Here is a 20,363-nt window from a genome sequence, read left to right as displayed (position 1 = left end):
GGCAAGCATGGGTTGCTGAAGACCTTTTCTACCCCGGATCTTCACGGGTCTGAGACATTTGTGTAAACGTATTGACATACGTCAGCGTAGAAGATAGATATTTGAATCAATCAGTGCATGATGAACATTTCCAGAGTACAAAAGATGTAAAACGGAGCATTCGATTTATACTCAAACGAGACATCTTGTGTGCAATGAAATATTCACAATGGTATTGATAATATAATGACTGCCCTTGTCATCAAGCTGCCATGCCACTATACAGCCATGGGCCCTGTCCCTCAAAGCGATCTTAGCGCTACGCTGAATCGTAAGCCTATGTTAAAGTATGGGACTTACGATCACCTTAGCGCTAAGATCGCTTTGAGGAACGGGGCCCCTGTTTCTCAGAGGCACAGTCTTACATCAACACGTCAGTCGTGGACTGATATTACTGGTTTGAAGTGGAGGATGTTAACTTTCCCCCTCTTTCAGACGTGGACCAGTGGCCATGTGTCCGTTCTCTGTGATGACATACACAATAACGTCACGGCGTCACGGGGGGTAAGTAGATGTCAAGAGGAGAACAGGACACGTGGTGGACACGTGGAAGAGTCTATTATACAATAGGAGGAAGGGAACTCATTCGTTGGTGAAACTGGAAACTGACACTGAAACATTTCCAAAACTCTTCCACACGTAAATAGTTTGTCAAATCTAGTGAGTGAGCGAGTGAGTTGGGTTTAACGCCGCTTTTAACAGTATTCCAGTTATATTACGGCGTGTCAGCTTAATGTGGGAGGACAGCCCAAAATGATACAGGTCTGAGACGTTTACCACTTCGGTGAAACCCACGGGCACGGGTATGGTGCTGACAAACCTAGAAACATAATTGGAGCGAACCGGGATTGAACCCACAATCATAGGTTTCTGGCGTGCCCAAGGGACGCAACTCTGCACAGCGAATCGCGGCGCCTTAGACGGCTGGGCCACCCGTGCCCCCTTGTCAAATCTAGATATCTTCAGTATGAAGCACAGTATCCGAAACTGAAGAAATTCCCTGGGCAGCTTGCAATTATAGAATTATAGAATACATTATTATAAGAAGACATTTCGGAGACTAAATGTTAGTCCAAACGAAACTGTACAGTTTATGTTATAACACGATATAATCTATAATAGACTGATAACACATTTGTTTGTTTTTTCTTCTATTCTAAGTGGCACCACGGAGATTAACGTCAGCGGTGGTACAAACGCTGTCAAGTATTCTTAGTTTGATCAAAGAATTCCGGTAAATTGCCATCGTTTCTCATTGAAGGGCGTACCATGCGTACATGACGTCCGAGGATGGTTCAATTCAAGGGCGGCCACACACCCCTACATATCGTCCACTTCCGGGTATGCGGTGATATGGCCAGATCCAGCACAGGGCTTTGTTGTCGTTCAGGAAAGCCAGGACGGTGTCTGGAGGAATGCAGATCTAATTACCCCATTGACACGTGATGAATGGTCCAATTAAGTTCCACACTCGGTCTTTGCGAAGCCGATACTGTTTCTAAGTTCCGATGTTTGATGTTTCTTAGCGGGCGGCTCTGATTAGTAGGAAAATATTTCATTTGTACACCGACAACAGCGATTAATTATATGTCAGGTGATAATATTCTACTTGACTTAATTACAGTGGAGAAATTCTAAAGCAGGATCGATAGAGCTCATGTGTTGGAATTGACAGCTTCTGGAAAATCTCGTTCCAGTCCAAATTTAGGTCTCATTTTATTTGGGTCACATATGACTTGTGATTAAGTGGAACAGTTACTCGTAGAAATGGAACTAATTAACTGGTAGACGTTGGTACAAGAACCCTTCCTCAATTACGATAATTAAGGGCGTGTTCTTATTCTTTTAACATCGGACATATTATTTTCTCAATTAGCAATAATTGCATGAATGAGTCGGAGCCCTGAGTAAACCACCGAGGTTGGTTGCAGACCGCCTGATGTGTTACTGGGTTCCGTCTTTTGTTGTCCACCCTTATTGTGTTGCACTACAAAATCCGTTCGTTTAACATTTCTATGTGGATTCTGGTCAGTACAGGTCAGCAGCGCTCGACGCTCGCGTAAGAATCAACTAAAATGATGATCGGAGGGGGGGGGGGGGGGGGGGGGGGGTGTCATACGGTGTGACCTGCAGCTCATTGAATCCTAGGGATACGTGGCTTTACCACACACAAAATTATATTATTGACCCATGTATCATGTCTGTCATACAGACCCTGAAACAAATATATCCAAAAGAGCCCATTCAAGTCTATAATATTTGGCAAGTCTAGCTTACTGCAGTATTTGAAAATAAGAGTCTCTTGGCTCTTTTTATTATATTTCATAACTATAATTTAACAACTGTTTTTTTCTGTAAAATATTTTCATTTCAAAGACCAGATGTCAGTATGTATCCTACGAGGCCTTTGTGTAAAGCAATGTATTCCTGCCGCCTCCGTGGTCTTGTTGGTAGAGCGTCCGACCGGAGAGCGGAAGGTCCGGGGTTCGATCTCCGGCCGCGTCATACCAAAAGACGTTAAAAGATGGTACTTGTTGTTACCCTGTCTGGCGCTCGGCATTAAGGGGCTAAAACAAGGACTGGTCGGCTCGGAGTCAGTATACTGTGTCTGAGTGGGGTATTCATGTTAAACTGCGGCATGGTATCTCAGTGGGCTAGCACTATAAATCGGCATCAGTCCGGACTAGTACAAGCAACAACAAACACACACATACACGTGCATGCACGTCGATATAAAAGTGCAATAATCTTGGACGCGACGTTAAACCCAATTTCACCTCACCTCACCTATGTATTCCTGTGAATGATGTGTGCCAGCGTTCAACGGACGAATGAATTTTGTTTTACGCCTTTTTTTTAAGCAACGTTCCAGCTTCTACATGATAATCTAGGCTACCGTATCGCCGTGTTGACGCTTTGCGCTTGGCGAATGTGGGGAAGTGCCACAATCGGCATTCTTATATGTATTGCACAGGGAACAAGGAACGAAAACGAAACATTAAAACGATTTAAACATAAATATGTATCTTAAGGTTTGCGAACTTGATTGTGTGTGTCATGTATGCGGCGGACAAACAAACAAAGCACTGTTTCTAAAGTGACGGATCCAAGACGTCAGGGCGCGATGTCACACATCAGCGATCCCTTTCACAACGCCATCGTTGACTGTCGTCACTCCCAAACTTAGACATAGGTAGTCATAAAGCTACTATAGCGGAGCCCCACTCGATGGTGAGTTGGTCAAGTGGTCATTCCGACAAACTGATCTAAATTTACTGCTTTGTTTTCTATCGCCATGTTGAACACGCTGTTGGACATTAACTCTACGGCCCTTCCTTTACCTACCAGCTCCGACTGGTGACCATCTTCCCGAGGCAAGGGAGTTAACTGACTGTAAAAGTCCAGTTTCCACCCTTGCCGAACTAGGCTGGAATTTTTGGGCTCGATGGCAGCGCCACCAGTGGCTATTTCGAGATATGTCGTCCCTGTTGTCTAATACGATTCCACCTCTCTTATCACTTGCATTTGCTTCAAACAAAATGGTGGCGCCCAGTCAAGACGACATGGTCGATATCAAGATCTATATTGTAATAAAACGGAATTTACTTAGCGAAGTGCACCAAATCACGTGAGCACCTTGATTAAAAACATGAAAAGATTTGGAAAATATCTGTTGACGCCGAGTTGGCGGTACACATGCTTTGCAAATCCTGCAATCGATCGAAATCTGCACGGCAGTTTACGAACCGGATGTCGATTTCGTTACGCGATTTCGATTGCACTATGCATAGACTCGTTAATCCAGCCAAAATAGATCTCCATAGTTCGGCAAGGGTGGAAACTGGACTTTTGCAGTCAGTTAACTCCCTAGCCGCGGTGAGATTACTGGTGACACGGACAACGCCACAACAGCACAACCCCACAACCCCACAACCCCACAACTGGTCAAGTAGGTGAAGCTCCCGAAAGGGTCTAATCCACGAAACACTAGTACCTCCTTTGTCACATCAGGTTACATTAATGTCAGCATCAAGCTGGTGTACATCGCTGACGCCAGGTGGCAGTGTTCTAAGGCTAGTTCCGAGAAGTGACAAATGTCGTGACGTTAGACCCTGGCATGCTGTGACAATCTTTAAGCCACTTCTGTTTAAACTTGCTGACTCCACATACCTGGATCTATATCCGCTTTGATGTATCCCTGACCTTCAGTTACTATGGTGATGTAGGTCACGTGATACATGCATCACAAAAGCTGCATGAAACTGTACCTAACCTGCTACACATCTTATAAGAGTGAGTGAGTCTGGTTTTACGCCGCTTTTAGCAATATTCCAGCAATATCACGGCGGCGAACACCAGAAATAGGCATCACACATTGTACCCATGTCGGGAATCGAACCCGGATCTTCGGCGTGAGGAGCGAACGTTTTAACCTCTAGGCTACCCACCGTCCAACCATTTAGGAATAGTCAACCGTTTAAACATAACAACATATCGTGACTGTATGCGATCACCACACTTAACCACAGCATAATATCACCGCACCTATAATAACACACCACACTTCATAACTATTATCATACTTAATAGCTACAATAAAACCACACAAAATAACAGCATAACATACCCCTTTGTGATAACACTAAAACACATGTCATCGGACATATCAAGATAACATGCTTTCATTTGGTATCATAATATGTCGTCCAGGGGGCACGGGTGGCCCAGTCGAGAGTGTGCAGAGTTGCGTCCCTTGGGCACGCCAGAAACCTATGATTGTGGGTTCGAATCCCGGTTCGACCCAATTAAGTTTCTAGGTTTGTCAGCACCATACCCGTGCTTGTGGGTTTCACCGAAGTGGTAAACGTCTGAGACCTGCATCACTTCGGGCTTTCCTCCCACATTAAGCTGACACGCCGTGACATAACTGGAATACTGTTAAAAGCGGCGTTAAACCCAACTCACTCACTCACTCATATGTCGTCCTGTCATTTGTATTATCATACAACATCCCGTCACTTGACAACACTATAACTCACAATAGCACTATAAGAACTTATTTACGGGTGTACACTATGTTTAACTAGGTTTGTTAACTTGATTGTGTGTGTAATGTATGTCGACAAACAAACAAAGCACTGTTTTATATAGTGACGGATCCAAGACGTCAGGAGACATCACATCGGCGATCCCTTTCACAACGCCATCGTTGACTGTCGTCACTCCCAAACTATGACGGTAGTCATAAAGCTACGATCGCGGGCCCCACTCGAATGTGAGTTGGTCATGTGGTCATTCCGACAAACTGATCTAAATTTACTGCATTGTCTTCTGTCGCCAGGTTGAAAACGCACTTGGACATTAACTCTGCGGTTTTCCTTTACCTACCAGCTATTCATCATCTGCTACATCCGGGTCACTGAGTCACGGTCCTGACGTATTGTTGTCCCGAGTGATGTAGACACATGTACGACAGGCCACAGAACAACGTCCCCGTGTCCGACTGGGGACCATCTTCCCGAGGCAAGGGAGTTAACTGACTGTAAAAGTCCAGTTTCCACCCTTGCCGAACTAGGCTGGAATTTTTGGGCTCGATCGTAGCGCCACCAGTGGCTATTTCGAGTTATGTCCCTTCTTTGCCCCTCCTATTGACTTATACGATTCCGCCTCTCATATCACTTGCATTTGCTTCAAACAAAATGTTGGCGCCCAGTCAAGACGACATGGTCGATAATCAAGTTCTATATTGTAATAAAACGGGTCTTACTTAGCGAAGTGCACCAAATCACGTGAGCACCTTGATTAAAAACATGAAAAGATTTGGAAAATATCTGTTGATGCCGAGTTGGCGGTACACATGCTTTGCAAATCCTGTAATCGATCGAAATCTGCACGGCAGTTTACGAACCGGATGTCGATTTCGTTACGCGATTTCGATTGCACTAAGCATAGACTCGTTTATCCATCCAAAATAGTTCTCCATAGTTCGGCAAGGGTGGAAACTGGACTTTTATAATCAGTTGACTCCCTATCCTCGGTGAGATGACTGGTGACACGGACAACGCCACAATGCCACAACTCCACAACCCCACAACGCCATATCATAATATGTCGTCCTGTCATTTGTATTATCATACAACACCCCGTCACTTGACAACACTATAACTCACAATAGCACTATTAGACCTTATTTAAGGATGTACACCATGACATTAACTCGCTAAATAACCGTATATCGTAAGTCATTTAATAATCTCATAGCACCACTTTATCTAATAACATTATGACATCCCCTCACTTCATGAAACTATAACATCACCACATTTAATATCAGTGAACGACCTCCCCTGCTAACACTATAGCATCACTTCGTTTAATAACACGGCATCACTTCGTTTAATAACACTGTAGCATCACTTCGTTTAAAGACAATATAGCATCACTTCGTTTAATAACACTATGGCATTACTTCGTTTAATAACACTATGGCATCACTTCGTTTAATAAAACTATAGCATCACTTCGTTTAATAACACTTTGGCATTACTTCGTTTAATAACACTATGGCATCATTTCGTTTAATAACACTATAGCATCACTTCGTTTAATAACACTATAGCATTACTTCGTTTAATAACACTACGGCATCACTTCGTTTAAAGACACTATAGCATCACTTCGTTTAATAACACTATGGCGTCACTTCGTTTAATAACACTATGGCAGCACTTCGTTTAATAACACTTTGGCATTACTTCGTTTAATAACACTATGTCATAATTTCGTTTAATAACACTATAGCATCACTTCGTTTAATAACACTATGGCATTACTTCGTTTAATAACACTATGGCATTACTTCGTTTAATAACACTATAGCATCACTTCGTTTAATAACACTTTGGCGTCACTTCGTTTAATAACACTATAGCATCACTTCGTTTAATAACACTATAGCATCACTTCGTTTAATAACACGGCATCACTTCGTTTAATAACACTATAGCATCACTTCGTTTAATAACACTATGGCATTACTTCGTTTAATAACACTATGGCATCACTTCGTTTAAAAACACTACAGCATCACTTCGTTTAATAAAACTATAGCATCACTTCGTTTAATAACACTATATCATCACATCGTTTAATAACACTATGGCATCACTTCGTTTAATAACACTATAGCACACTTCGTTTAATAACATTATGGCATCCCCTCATTTGAGAACACTATATTAACATCACAGCACACAACATCAATGAACAGCGTTATCTAAAGAGTCTCGGCATCACCTCGTTAAATAACACTTTATCATTACTTACTGATAAAACCATCATATCACCACACTACTAATAAACAGTCTCACTTAATAACATAGCATCACCCCGTTTAATGAAACTAAAACATTCCCCACCCGATAACACTATTAAGTCACCACATTCAAATTCTACTGTAACATCACATATCAACACAACGTTAGAACGTCAGTGCCGCATTATCAGCACCTTAAGCGACAAAACCGTATCAAGTAGTGATGATATCAGGTATTTGCGAAAAGTTGAACACCTGTCCCACCGGTGGCACCAGTCACAAACACATGCAAAGGCAAGTCAATCGTTCACCTGAAAAAAAAACCACGGGAACGGTACAAGCCAAAATAAGGAATTTTGTCACTGATGTGACGAGGTATTTGCGAAAAGTTGAACACCTCTCCCACCGGTGGCACTAGTCGCAAACACATGCAAAGGCAATTCAATCGTTCACCTGAAAAAAACACGGGAACGGTACAAGTCAAAATAAGGAACTTTGTCACTGATGTGACAAATTTGAAAATGTCCTCCAAATGTCTCCCATAAAACCTTTTGAAAGCTTTACTGAGGCTTTGAATGTTGGAATCCTGATTAAACAACCTTCGAGCTAGAGTCGTATGACGCTGTTTGAAATGTTTAGAGAGAGCATGTACGATTGTACCTCAAAAGTTATGACTCGAAGTCACCAAAGGCTGGAGCTGCTGAAATATTGTTCGACATAAAGGGAAGGGTGACTTTTGGAAAATTGATGGCATCTCTCTTGTCATACAGTCTTGTGGATAGTTTTTGTCTCTCTGAATCTCTAGATTTAAATCTAAATATAAAACAGATCACCTACATTCCGATACAATCCGGGGGCACGGGTGGCCCAGTCGTCTAAGGCGCCGCGATTCGCTTTGCAGAGTTGCGTCCCTTGGGCACGCCAGAAACCTATGATTGTGGGTTCGAATCCCGGTTCGCCACGATTATGTTTCTAGGTTTGTCAGCACCATACCCGTGCTCGTGGGTTTCACCGAAGTGGTAAACGTCTGAGACCTGCATCACTTCGGGCTTTCGTCCCACATTAAGCTGACACGCTGCGATATAACTGGAATACTGTTAAAAGTGGCGTAAACCCAACTCACTCACTCACTCACTCCGATACAATCCGTACTAGGGAGCCATTGTTACCAAGCGAACCAACACGACGTAGCAGATTTTAAAGCACAGACTGCTTCAGAATCCTCATGTGAGTCTGTGCATTAAAATCAAAGGATAAGGGCATCGTTGTCGAGTAATGTAAAAGACACACTTTGAAGTTACGAACTTTGGGGGCAAATTAAAGACTCTATTTCAGGTTTGAGTGACTTAAATTGCCAACAACCTCACTACAGTATCACCCAAAGGAAATTAGATTATTGACTTTTAATGTTCCAGTGCCAAACAGCGTGGAATAAAATCCTGCGATGCCGAAGTAGATAATAAAGTGTTCCAGACAACGCGTCCAGATGGCAGACTAGGATATATAAGTGTTATATATCCTTTATGATTTCCTGGCATGGAGAGTCTCATGTTAAAACAGACACCACATCCCTCATTCCGCCTAACGCCACTACCCCCATTTTAACATCCCCCGAGTCGGCGTTCCTACTCTCATCTCTGTATTCGCCAATTCCAGTGGTTGTTGCCGTGACGGCATTTGGGAGGATCGAGACAATATGGAGATTAATCTCCAGACTCCATCAACCGCTCCCTTTCCAATCACGCTAATTAGCATGTGTTCTGCATTACAAGCGAAACAATCACAATCTATACGGTGTACAATATTAAAGTATCTTGGTTAATGTCAAAATTGAGGCTTGTCAGGACGTTTTCCGTCATTACGTGACAACAGCATTATTGAATTCGAATGAAATGTCAGAAAGTCGCCAAGCTTCTTGGCGTTCTAACTTCATGCAGAAAATTATGTATTTCTTTTCGGCTGTTTTCGCAAAGGCCGTCTCAAAGTCACCTCCGATACTGCTGTTTAAAGATTTGTTACTTTCAAGCTCAGTGTGCGACCTTTACCAACACAAAGAGTGATCTCTTCACAACATCGGGGATTATGGAAATATCACATGCACCGACCTTTCTTTCTCTTACTGTTAAGATTCAGGTAGACAAAGATCAGGAGCATTCGCGACAACGTTCCGCTGCTACTAGTATATCTCTGTCTTAAACACACCACACTGCTTCTGTATATCTCTGTCTTGTACACACCTCACACTGCTTCTGTATATCCCCTGTCTTGTACACACGTCACGCTGCTACTGGTATATCTCTGTCTAATACACACGTCACACTGCTACTGTTTATCTCTGTCTTAAACACGTCACACTGCTACTGTATATCTCTGTCTTGTACACACGTCACGCTGCTACTGGTATATCTCTGTCTTCTACACACGTCATAATGCTACTGTATATCCCCTGTCTTGTACACACGTCACACTGCTACTGTATATCTCTGTCTTAAACACGTCACACTGCTACTGTATATCCCCTGACTTGTACACACGTCACACTGCTACTGTATATCCCCTGTCTTGTACACACGTCACACTGCTACTGTATATCTCTGTCTTAAACACGTCACACTGCTACTGTATATCCCCTGTCTTGTACACACGTCACACTGCTACTGTATATCCCCTGCCTTGTACACACGTCACACTGCTACTGTATATCCCTGTCTTGTACACACGTCACACTGCTACTGTATATCCCCTGTCTTGTACACACGTCACACTGCTACTGTATATCTCTGTCTTAAACACGTCACACTGCTACTGTATATCTCTGTCTTGTACACACGTCACATTGCTACTGTATATCTCTGTCTTGTACACACGTCACACTGCTACTGTATATCTCTGTCTTGTACACACGTCACACTGCTACTGTATATCCCCTGTCTTGTACACACGTCACACTGCTACTGTATATCTCTGTCTTGTACACACCTCACACTGCTACTGTATATCTCTGTCTTGTACACACGTCACACTGCTACAGTATATCCCCTGTCTTGTACACACGTCACACTGCTACTGTATATCTCTGTCTTGTACACACGTCACACTGCTACTGTATATCCCCTGTCTTGTACACACGTCACACTGCTACTGTATATCTCTGTCTTGTACACACGTCAGACTGCTACTGTATATCCTCTGTCTTGTACACACGTCACACTGCTGCTGTATATCTCTGTCTTGAACACACGTCACACTGTTACTGTATATCTCTGTCTTGTACACACGTCACACTGCTACTGTATATCTCTGTCTTGTACACACGTCACACTGCTACTGTATATCTCTGTCTTGTACACACGTCACACTGCTACTGTATATCCCTGTCTTGTACACACGTCACACTGCTACTGTATATCTCTGTCTTGTACACACGTCACACTGCTACTGTATATCCCTGTCTTGTACACACGTCACACTGCTACTGTATATCTCTGTCTTGTACACACGTCACACTGCTACTGTATATCTCTGTCTTGTACACACGTCACACTGCTACTGTATATCCCCTGTCTTGTACACACGTCACACTGCTACTGTATATCTCTGTCTTGTACACACGCCACACTGCTACTGTATATCCCCTGACTTGTACACACGTCACACTGCTGCTGTATATCTCTGTCTTGTACACACGTCACACTGCTACTGTATATCCCCTGTCTTGTACACACGTCACACTGCTGCTGTATATCTCTGTCTTGTACACACGTCACACTGCTACTGTATATCCCCTGTCTTGTACACACGTCACACTGCTGCTGTATATCTCTGTCTTGTACACACGTCACACTGCTACTGTATATCCCCTGTCTTGTACACACGTCACACTGCTGCTGTATATCTCTGTCTTGTACACACGTCACACTGCTACTGTATATCCCCTGTCTTGTACACACGTCACACTGCTACTGTATATCTCTGTCTTGTACACACGCCACACTGCTACTGTATATCCCCTGACTTGTACACACGTCACACTGCTACTGTATATCTCTGTCTTGTACACACGCCACACTGCTACTGTATATCTCTGTCTTGTACACACGTCACACTGCTACTGTATATCCCCTGTCTTGTACACACGCCACACTGCTACTGTATATCTCTGTCTTGTACACACGCCACACTGCTACTGTATATCCCCTGTCTTGTACACACGTCACACTGCTACTGTATATCCCCTGACTTGTACACACGTCACACTGCTACTGTATATCTCTGTCTTGTACACACGCCACACTGCTACTGTATATCTCTGTCTTGTACACACGTCACACTGCTACTGTATATCTCTGTCTTGTACACACGCCACACTGCTACTGTATATCCCCTGTCTTGTACACACGTCACACTGCTGCTGTATATCTCTGTCTTGAACACACGTCACACTCCTACTGTATATCCCCTGTCTTGTACACACGTCACACTGCTACTGTATATCCCTGTCTTGTACACACGTCACACTGCTACTGTATATCCCCTGTCTTGTACACACGTCACACTGCTACTGTATATCTCTGTCTTGTACACACGTCACACTGCTACTGTATATCCCTGTCTTGTACACACGTCACACTGCTACTGTATATCTCTGTCTTGTACACACGTCACACTGCTACTGTATATCCCCTGTCTTGTACACACGTCACACTGCTACTGTATATCTCTGTCTTGTACACACGTCACACTGCTACTGTATATCTCTGTCTTGTACACACGTCACACTGCTACTGTATATCTCTGTCTTGTACACACGTCACCATGCTACTGCATATCCCCTGTCTTGTACACACGTCACACTGCTACTGGTATATCTCTGTCTTGTACACACGTCACACTGCTACTGTATATCTCTGTCTTGTACACACGTCACACTGCTGCTGTATATCCCCTGTCTTGTACACACGTCACACTGCTACTGTATATCCCCTGTCTTGTACACACGTCACATTGCAACTGTATACCCCCTGTCTTGTACACACGTCACACTGCTACTGTATATCCCCTGTCTTGTACACACGTCACACTGCTACTGGTATATCTCTGTCTTGTACACACGTCACACTGCTACTGTATATCCCCTGTCTTGTACACACGTCACATTGCTACTGTATATCTCTGTCTTGTACACACGTCACACTGCTACTGTATATCTCTGTCTTGTACACACGTCACTATGCTACTGCATATCCCCTGTCTTGTACACACGTCACACTGCTACTGTATATCTCTGTCTTGTACACACGTCACACTGCTACTGTATATCTCTGTCTTGTACACACGTCACACTGCTACTGTATATCTCTGTCTTAAACACGTCACACTGCTACTGTATATCCCCTGTCTTGTACACACGTCACATTGCTACTGTATATCTCTGTCTTGTACACACGTCACACTGCTACTGTATATCCCCTGTCTTGTACACACGTCACACTGCTACTGTATATCTCTGTCTTGTACACACGTCACACTGCTACTGTATATCTCTGTCTTAAACACGTCACACTGCTACTGTATATCCCCTGTCTTGTACACACGTCACACTGCTACTGTATATCCCCTGTCTTGTACACACGTCACACTGCTACTGTATATCTCTGTCTTGTACACACGTCACACTGCTACTGTATATCTCTGTCTTAAACACGTCACACTGCTACTGTATATCCCCTGTCTTGTACACACGTCACACTGCTACTGTATATCCCCTGTCTTGTACACACGTCACACTGCTACTGTATATCCCCTGTCTTGTACACACGTCACACTGCTACTGTATATCTCCTGTCTTGTACACACGCCACACTGCTGCTGTATATCTCTGTCTTGTACACACGTCACACTGCTACTGTATATCCCCTGTCTTGTACACACGTCACACTGCTGCTGTATATCTCTGTCTTAAACACGTCACACTGCTACTGTATATCCCCTGTCTTGTACACACGTCACACTGCTACTGTATATCTCTGTCTTGTACACACGTCACACTGCTACTGTATATCTCTGTCTTAAACACGTCACACTGCTACTGTATATCCCCTGTCTTGTACACACGTCACACTGCTACTGTATATCCCCTGTCTTGTACACACGTCACACTGCTACTGTATATCTCTGTCTTGTACACACGTCACACTGCTACTGTATATCTCTGTCTTGTACACACGTCACACTGCTGCTGTATATCCCCTGTCTTGTACACACGTCACACTGCTACTGTATATCCCTGTCTTGTACACACGTCACACTGCTACTGTATATCTCTGTCTTGTACACACGTCACACTGCTGCTGTATATCCCCTGTCTTGTACACACGTCACACTGCTGCTGTATATCCCCTGTCTTGTACACACGTCACACTGCTACTGTATATCCCCTGTCTTGTACACACGTCACACTGCTACTGTATATCCCCTGTCTTGTACACACGTCACACTGCTACTGTATATCTCTGTCTTGTACACACGTCACACTGCTACTGTATATCTCTGTCTTAAACACGTCACACTGCTACTGTATATCCCCTGTCTTGTACACACGTCACACTGCTACTGTATATCCCCTGTCTTGTACACACGTCACACTGCTACTGTATATCCCCTGTCTTGTACACACGTCACACTGCTACTGTATATCCCCTGTCTTGTACACACGTCACACTGCTGCTGTATATCCCTGTCTTGTACACACGTCACACTGCTGCTGTATATCCCCTGTCTTGTACACACGTCACACTGCTACTGTATATCTCCTGTCTTGTACACACGTCACACTGCTGCTGTATATCCCCTGTCTTGTACACACGTCACACTGCTACTGGTATATCTCTGTCTTGTACACACGTCACACTGCTGCTGTATATCCCCTGTCTTGTACACACGTCACACTGCTACTGGTATATCTCTGTCTTGTACACACGTCACACTGCTGCTGTATATCCCCTGTCTTGTACACACGTCACACTGCTACTGTATATCTCTGTCTTGTACACACGTCACACTGCTACTGTATATCTCTGTCTTGTACACACGTCACACTGCTGCTGTATATCCCCTGTCTTGTACACACGTCACACTGCTACTGTATATCCCCTGTCTTGTACACACGTCACACTGCTACTGTATATCTCTGTCTTGTACACACGTCACACTGCTACTGTATATCTCTGTCTTGTACACACGTCACACTGCTACTGTATATCTCTGTCTTGTACACACGTCACACTGCTGCTGTATATCCCCTGTCTTGTACACACGTCACACTGCTACTGTATATCCCCTGTCTTGTACACACGTCACACTGCTACTGTATATCCCCTGTCTTGTACACACGTCACACTGCTACTGTATATCTCTGTCTTGTACACACGTCACACTGCTACTGTATATCTCTGTCTTAAACACGTCACACTGCTACTGTATATCCCCTGTCTTGTACACACGTCACACTGCTGCTGTATATCCCTGTCTTGTACACACGTCACACTGCTGCTGTATATCCCTGTCTTGTACACACGTCACACTGCTGCTGTATATCCCCTGTCTTGTACACACGTCACACTGCTGCTGTATATCTCTGTCTTGTACACACGTCACACTGCTGCTGTATATCCCCTGTCTTGTACACACGTCACACTGCTACTGTATATCCCCTGTCTTGTACACACGTCATAATGCTACTGTATATCCCCTGTCTTGTACACACGTCACACTGCTACTGTATATCTCTGTCTTGTACACACGTCACACTGCTGCTGTATATCCCCTGTCTTGTACACACGTCACACTGCTGCTGTATATCCCCTGTCTTGTACACACGTCACACTGCTACTGTATATCTCCTGTCTTGTACACACGTCACACTGCTGCTGTATATCCCCTGTCTTGTACACACGTCATAATGCTACTGTATATCCCCTGTCTTGTACACACGTCACACTGCTACTGTATATCTCTGTCTTGTACACACGTCACACTGCTGCTGTATATCCCCTGTCTTGTACACACGTCACACTGCTGCTGTATATCCCCTGTCTTGTACACACGTCACACTGCTACTGTATATCTCCTGTCTTGTACACACGTCACACTGCTGCTGTATATCCCCTGTCTTGTACACACGTCACACTGCTACTGTATATCCCCTGTCTTGTACACACGTCACACTGCTGCTGTATATCCCTGTCTTGTACACACGTCACACTGCTGCTGTATATCCCCTGTCTTGTACACACGTCACATTGCTACTGTATATCTCTGTCTTGTACACACGTCACACTGCTACTGTATATCCCTGTCTTGTACACACGTCACACTGCTACTGTATATACCCTGTCTTGTACACACGTCACCATGCTACTGTATATCTCTGTCTTGTACACACGTCACCATGCTACTGCATATCCCCTGTCTTGTACACACGTCACACTGCTACTGGTATATCTCTGTCTTGTACACACGTCACACTGCTACTGTATATCCCCTGTCTTGTACACACGTCACACTGCTACTGTATATCTCTGTCTTGTACACACGTCACACTGCTACTGTATATCTCTGTCTTAAACACGTCACACTGCTACTGTATATCTCTGTCTTGTACACACGTCACACTGCTACTGTATATCTCTGTCTTGTACACACGTCACACTGCTACTGTATATCTCTGTCTTAAACACGTCACACTGCTACTGTATATCCCCTGTCTTGTACACACGTCACACTGCTACTGTATATCTCTGTCTTGTACACACGTCACACTGCTACTGGTATGTCTCTGTCTTGTACACACGTCACACTGCTACTGCATATCTCTGTCTTGTACACACGTCACACTGCTACTGCATATCTCTGTCTTGTACACACGTCACACTGCTACTGGTATGTCTCTGTCTTGTACACACGTCACACTGCTACTGTATATCTCTGTCTTGTACACACGTCACACTGCTACTGTATATCCCCTGTCTTGTACACACGTCACACTGCTACTGTATATCTCTGTCTTGTACACACGTCACACTGCTACTGTATATCCCTGTCTTGTACACACGTCACACTGCTACTGTATATCCCCTGTCTTGTACACACGTCACACTGCTACTGTATATCCCCTGTCTTGTACACACGTCACACTGCTACTGTATATCTCTGTCTTGTACACACGTCACACTGCTACTGTATATCTCTGTCTTGTACACACGTCACACTGCTACTGTATATCCCTGTCTTGTACACACGTCACACTGCTACTGTATATCTCTGTCTTGTACACACGTCACACTGCTACTGTATATCCCCTGTCTTGTACACACGTCACACTGCTACTGTATATCCCCTGTCTTGTACACACGTCACACTGCTACTGTATATCTCTGTCTTGTACACACGTCACACTGCTACTGTATATCTCTGTCTTGTACACACGTCACACTGCTACTGGTATGTCTCTGTCTTGTACACACGTCACACTGCTACTGTATATCCCCTGTCTTGTACACACGTCACACTGCTACTGTATATCCCCTGTCTTGTACACACGTCACACTGCTACTGTATATCTCTGTCTTGTACACACGTCACACTGCTACTGTATATCTCTCTCTTGTACACACGTCACACTGCTACTGGTATGTCTCTGTCTTGTACACACGTCACACTGCTACTGTATATCCCCTGTCTTGTACACACGTCACACTGCTACTGTATATCCCCTGACTTGTACACACGTCACACTGCTACTGTATATCCTCTGTCTTGTACACACGTCACACTGCTACTGGTATGTCTCTGTCTTGTACACACGTCACACTGCTACTGTATATCCCCTGTCTTGTACACACGTCACACTGCTACTGTATATCCCCTGACTTGTACACACGTCACACTGCTACTGGTATGTCTCTGTCTTGTACACACGTCACACTGCTACTGTATATCCCCTGACTTGTACACACGTCACACTGCTACTGTATATCCCCTGTCTTGTACACACGTCACACTGCTACTGGTATGTCTCTGTCTTGTACACACGTCACACTGCTACTGTATATCCCCTGTCTTGTACACACGTCACACTGCTACTGTATATCCCCTGACTTGTACACACGTCACACTGCTACTGGTATGTCTCTGTCTTGTACACACGTCACACTGCTACTGTATATCCCCTGACTTGTACACACGTCACACTGCTACTGTATATCCCCTGTCTTGTACACACGTCACACTGCTACTGTATATCCCCTGACTTGTACACACGTCACACTGCTACTGTATATCCCCTGTCTTGTACACACGTCACACTGCTACTGTATATCTCTGTCTTGTACACACGTCACACTGCTACTGTATATCTCTGTCTTGTACACACGTCACACTGCTACTGTATATCCCCTGACTTGTACACACGTCACACTGCTACTGTATATCTCTGTCTTGTACACACGTCACACTGCTACTGTATATCCCCTGACTTGTACACACGTCACACTGCTACTGTATATCCCCTGTCTTGTACACACGTCACACTGCTACTGTATATCTCTGTCTTAAACACGTCACACTGCTACTGTATATCCCGTCTTGTACACACGCCACACTGCTACTGTATATCCCCTGTCTTGTACACACGCCACACTGCTACTGTATATCCCGTCTTGTACACACGTCACACTGTTGCTGGTATGTCCCATGTCAAAGGTAAACAGTTTTTAAAATAGCAAGGTTCTAAGTTGTGTCCAGATTAGCCTTATAGAGACGTGTAGTGCTGTAAAGACGCAGGGTGGAATTTAGATATCTCGATTAGCCTTAATGAAATTAAAATCTGAATAATATCTAAAAAAAATTAATCTTTGTCATATGATTGATGATGTTGAGTGATTGATTTTTCGAGCCATTTTCAGGAGTTAACCATACAGAAGTATGACGTGGACTAACCCAGAGAACGATGTGCCGCCTAGAACCCGACCTCCACTCTCCATCAGCCTAACACACGTACACTGCGCCAGTCATCTGTCACTACAGAACGTACCAGATCCGGCTGCGAGGACGACGACAGCAACTACCTTGCACAACTACTCGGTAACCATACCGGTCCAGAGGGAGGAGGTGATATGATCTGGACCAGACAGCTCACACTGACAAATATTGATTAACCTCATCAAGCAACACATTTTGGCAATTATCTACCCCGCCGACAGCATCTTGTTCCGTTAGAATCTATGTGTACCTACAGGAGACAGATTGTACATACAAATGAGTGGACGGTCATTTCCTCAGCTACACATAACGATTATGGTGTCCGATATCAACAACACCGGACACCGTACGTTGTACATTGTACACTGCATTGATGACGCTACCCACTCGACATCTCGTCTCTCTTTCCGATCTCCTGGCAAGCTCGGTTACACTTACCTTCTCGATCTTCTATCAACGCAGAGAAACATGTTTCACCCCACTGTGTATTTCTCCATACAGCTTAAGGAACAAGTCTACGTACATTTAGAACAGAATAAACAAGCCGGCAGCGAAGTCCTTCTTCCACCAACCTTGTTACATGATGGCCAAGGAAGCCTATGGTCCTGTCGGGTTAGATCACAACACACACAGGACTTGACTTCAATGTATTCCTTCTTTACATAGTGCCAACCCCAGCACGTGGTTCCAATATGGCCCTACACTCGTACAGCTGCATCTCTCTCAGACATGCAGATTCAGATTACGTGTCCCTGCCGGAACCTCAGCCATCATCTGGTGACAGTCAATGGATTCCTTGCAAAACCTGACCAACCTGCGACTATCCAGCAACGGCTTGGCCTAATGGAAACTCGATCCCTCGATACTGTTTAGCTTACTGAAACAACAACGAATCACGGCGACGCAGCGTTTTGTCACTGTTAAAGTTAACATGGTGGCGTGAAATGCACGAGCTTGAAGGGGAGAATCCATTACCAACGCCGTCCCCGAATGACTCACCCCGTCCTTCGTAATGAAGGAAACGAGGTCGGCGGTTCCAATTCAGAAATTCACTGACCCTCGCTGTTGGGAATATTGAATTTTTAGTCGAAGTGTTTTGGTCTAGTAAAGTGCATTTCATAGCGCAGTTGTCCTGCAACAGATGCTATTGGGTGAAATTTCGGAACAGCGGAGGTTAAATGCTGTATGAGGTTCTAGCTAGCCTTCTGTTTTCATGGTGTGTGTTACGTTTGCATTTATACAATATTCATGCGCCAACATTGAAGTGCCAATCACTCAACGATGTACGTCCCTCACCGTTAAAATCATCTGACTTTCACGCGTTTCTTTTCCCAATACATTAGAGATATTCATTGTGAGAGGTATTGATTTTCTGTTCTGTGCGTACTGGGATGTAATGTCAACAAAAACTTGTTCATGTTGGTTTGTGTGTTAAAAAGGGTATTCTTTCAAATTAACTAAATTCCTTTAAAAAACATTACATCAATTTTAACATGCTGGTGTTTTCCTTCAGATACGAAATAGTCACGAAAACAGGTTACACTGTATCAATATATTGATGAACTGAAAAGGACGGGGGCTGGCAGTCGGCGATGTCGTGTGAACTGTACATGCAGTTTGCTCTTCTCGTAAACACATTTAGAAAAGTAAATTGCAGTTTTCAACATTGTTTGTTTTCTCTGAAGACGGAACACACACGAGCGCCATTTTATGTGGAAATCTTTTATATTATTATTTGCAAGCTGACGGTGTGTGTTTTAAATCAATAATTTAAAAATAAAGACCGGAAACAGAATTTCAAATCATTCTCTGCCTAAAGTAGCTTTGTTGCGTTATCCCGTTCCACATACCAGGAAATTAATTTTATACTGAATGTTACAAACAGTTCAAGTTCTCCTTTTAGAGATTGCCATCATACAGCTGTTACGAATTTACCTCACTCACTCTTGGCCTCATTCTCTTATTATAG

The 20,363-nt window shown here is 44.0% G+C and overlaps 1 protein-coding gene across 1 annotated transcript in view; it reads right to left on the bottom strand.

Annotated features, from left to right (window-relative positions):
• Nucleotides 1–19,371, bottom strand: part of LOC124145259 — a 78,516-nt gene extending 59,145 nt beyond the window's left edge. Inside the window, exon 1 of the mRNA XM_046515006.2 lies at nucleotides 18,833–19,371. The gene's annotated coding sequence lies outside the window, so the exon portion shown is untranslated. The remainder of the gene's footprint in view (nucleotides 1–18,832) is intronic.
• Between the last annotated feature and the right edge of the window lie 992 nt (nucleotides 19,372–20,363).

The sequence above is a fragment of the Haliotis rufescens genome, unplaced genomic scaffold, assembly GCF_023055435.1.
Source record: "Haliotis rufescens isolate VD_foot unplaced genomic scaffold, xgHalRufe1.0.p SCAF_5, whole genome shotgun sequence".
Taxonomy (NCBI): Eukaryota; Metazoa; Mollusca; class Gastropoda; order Lepetellida; family Haliotidae; genus Haliotis; species Haliotis rufescens.
The sequence above is the reverse complement of the archived record's forward strand: the minus strand, read 5'-3'. Positions and strand labels throughout refer to the sequence as shown.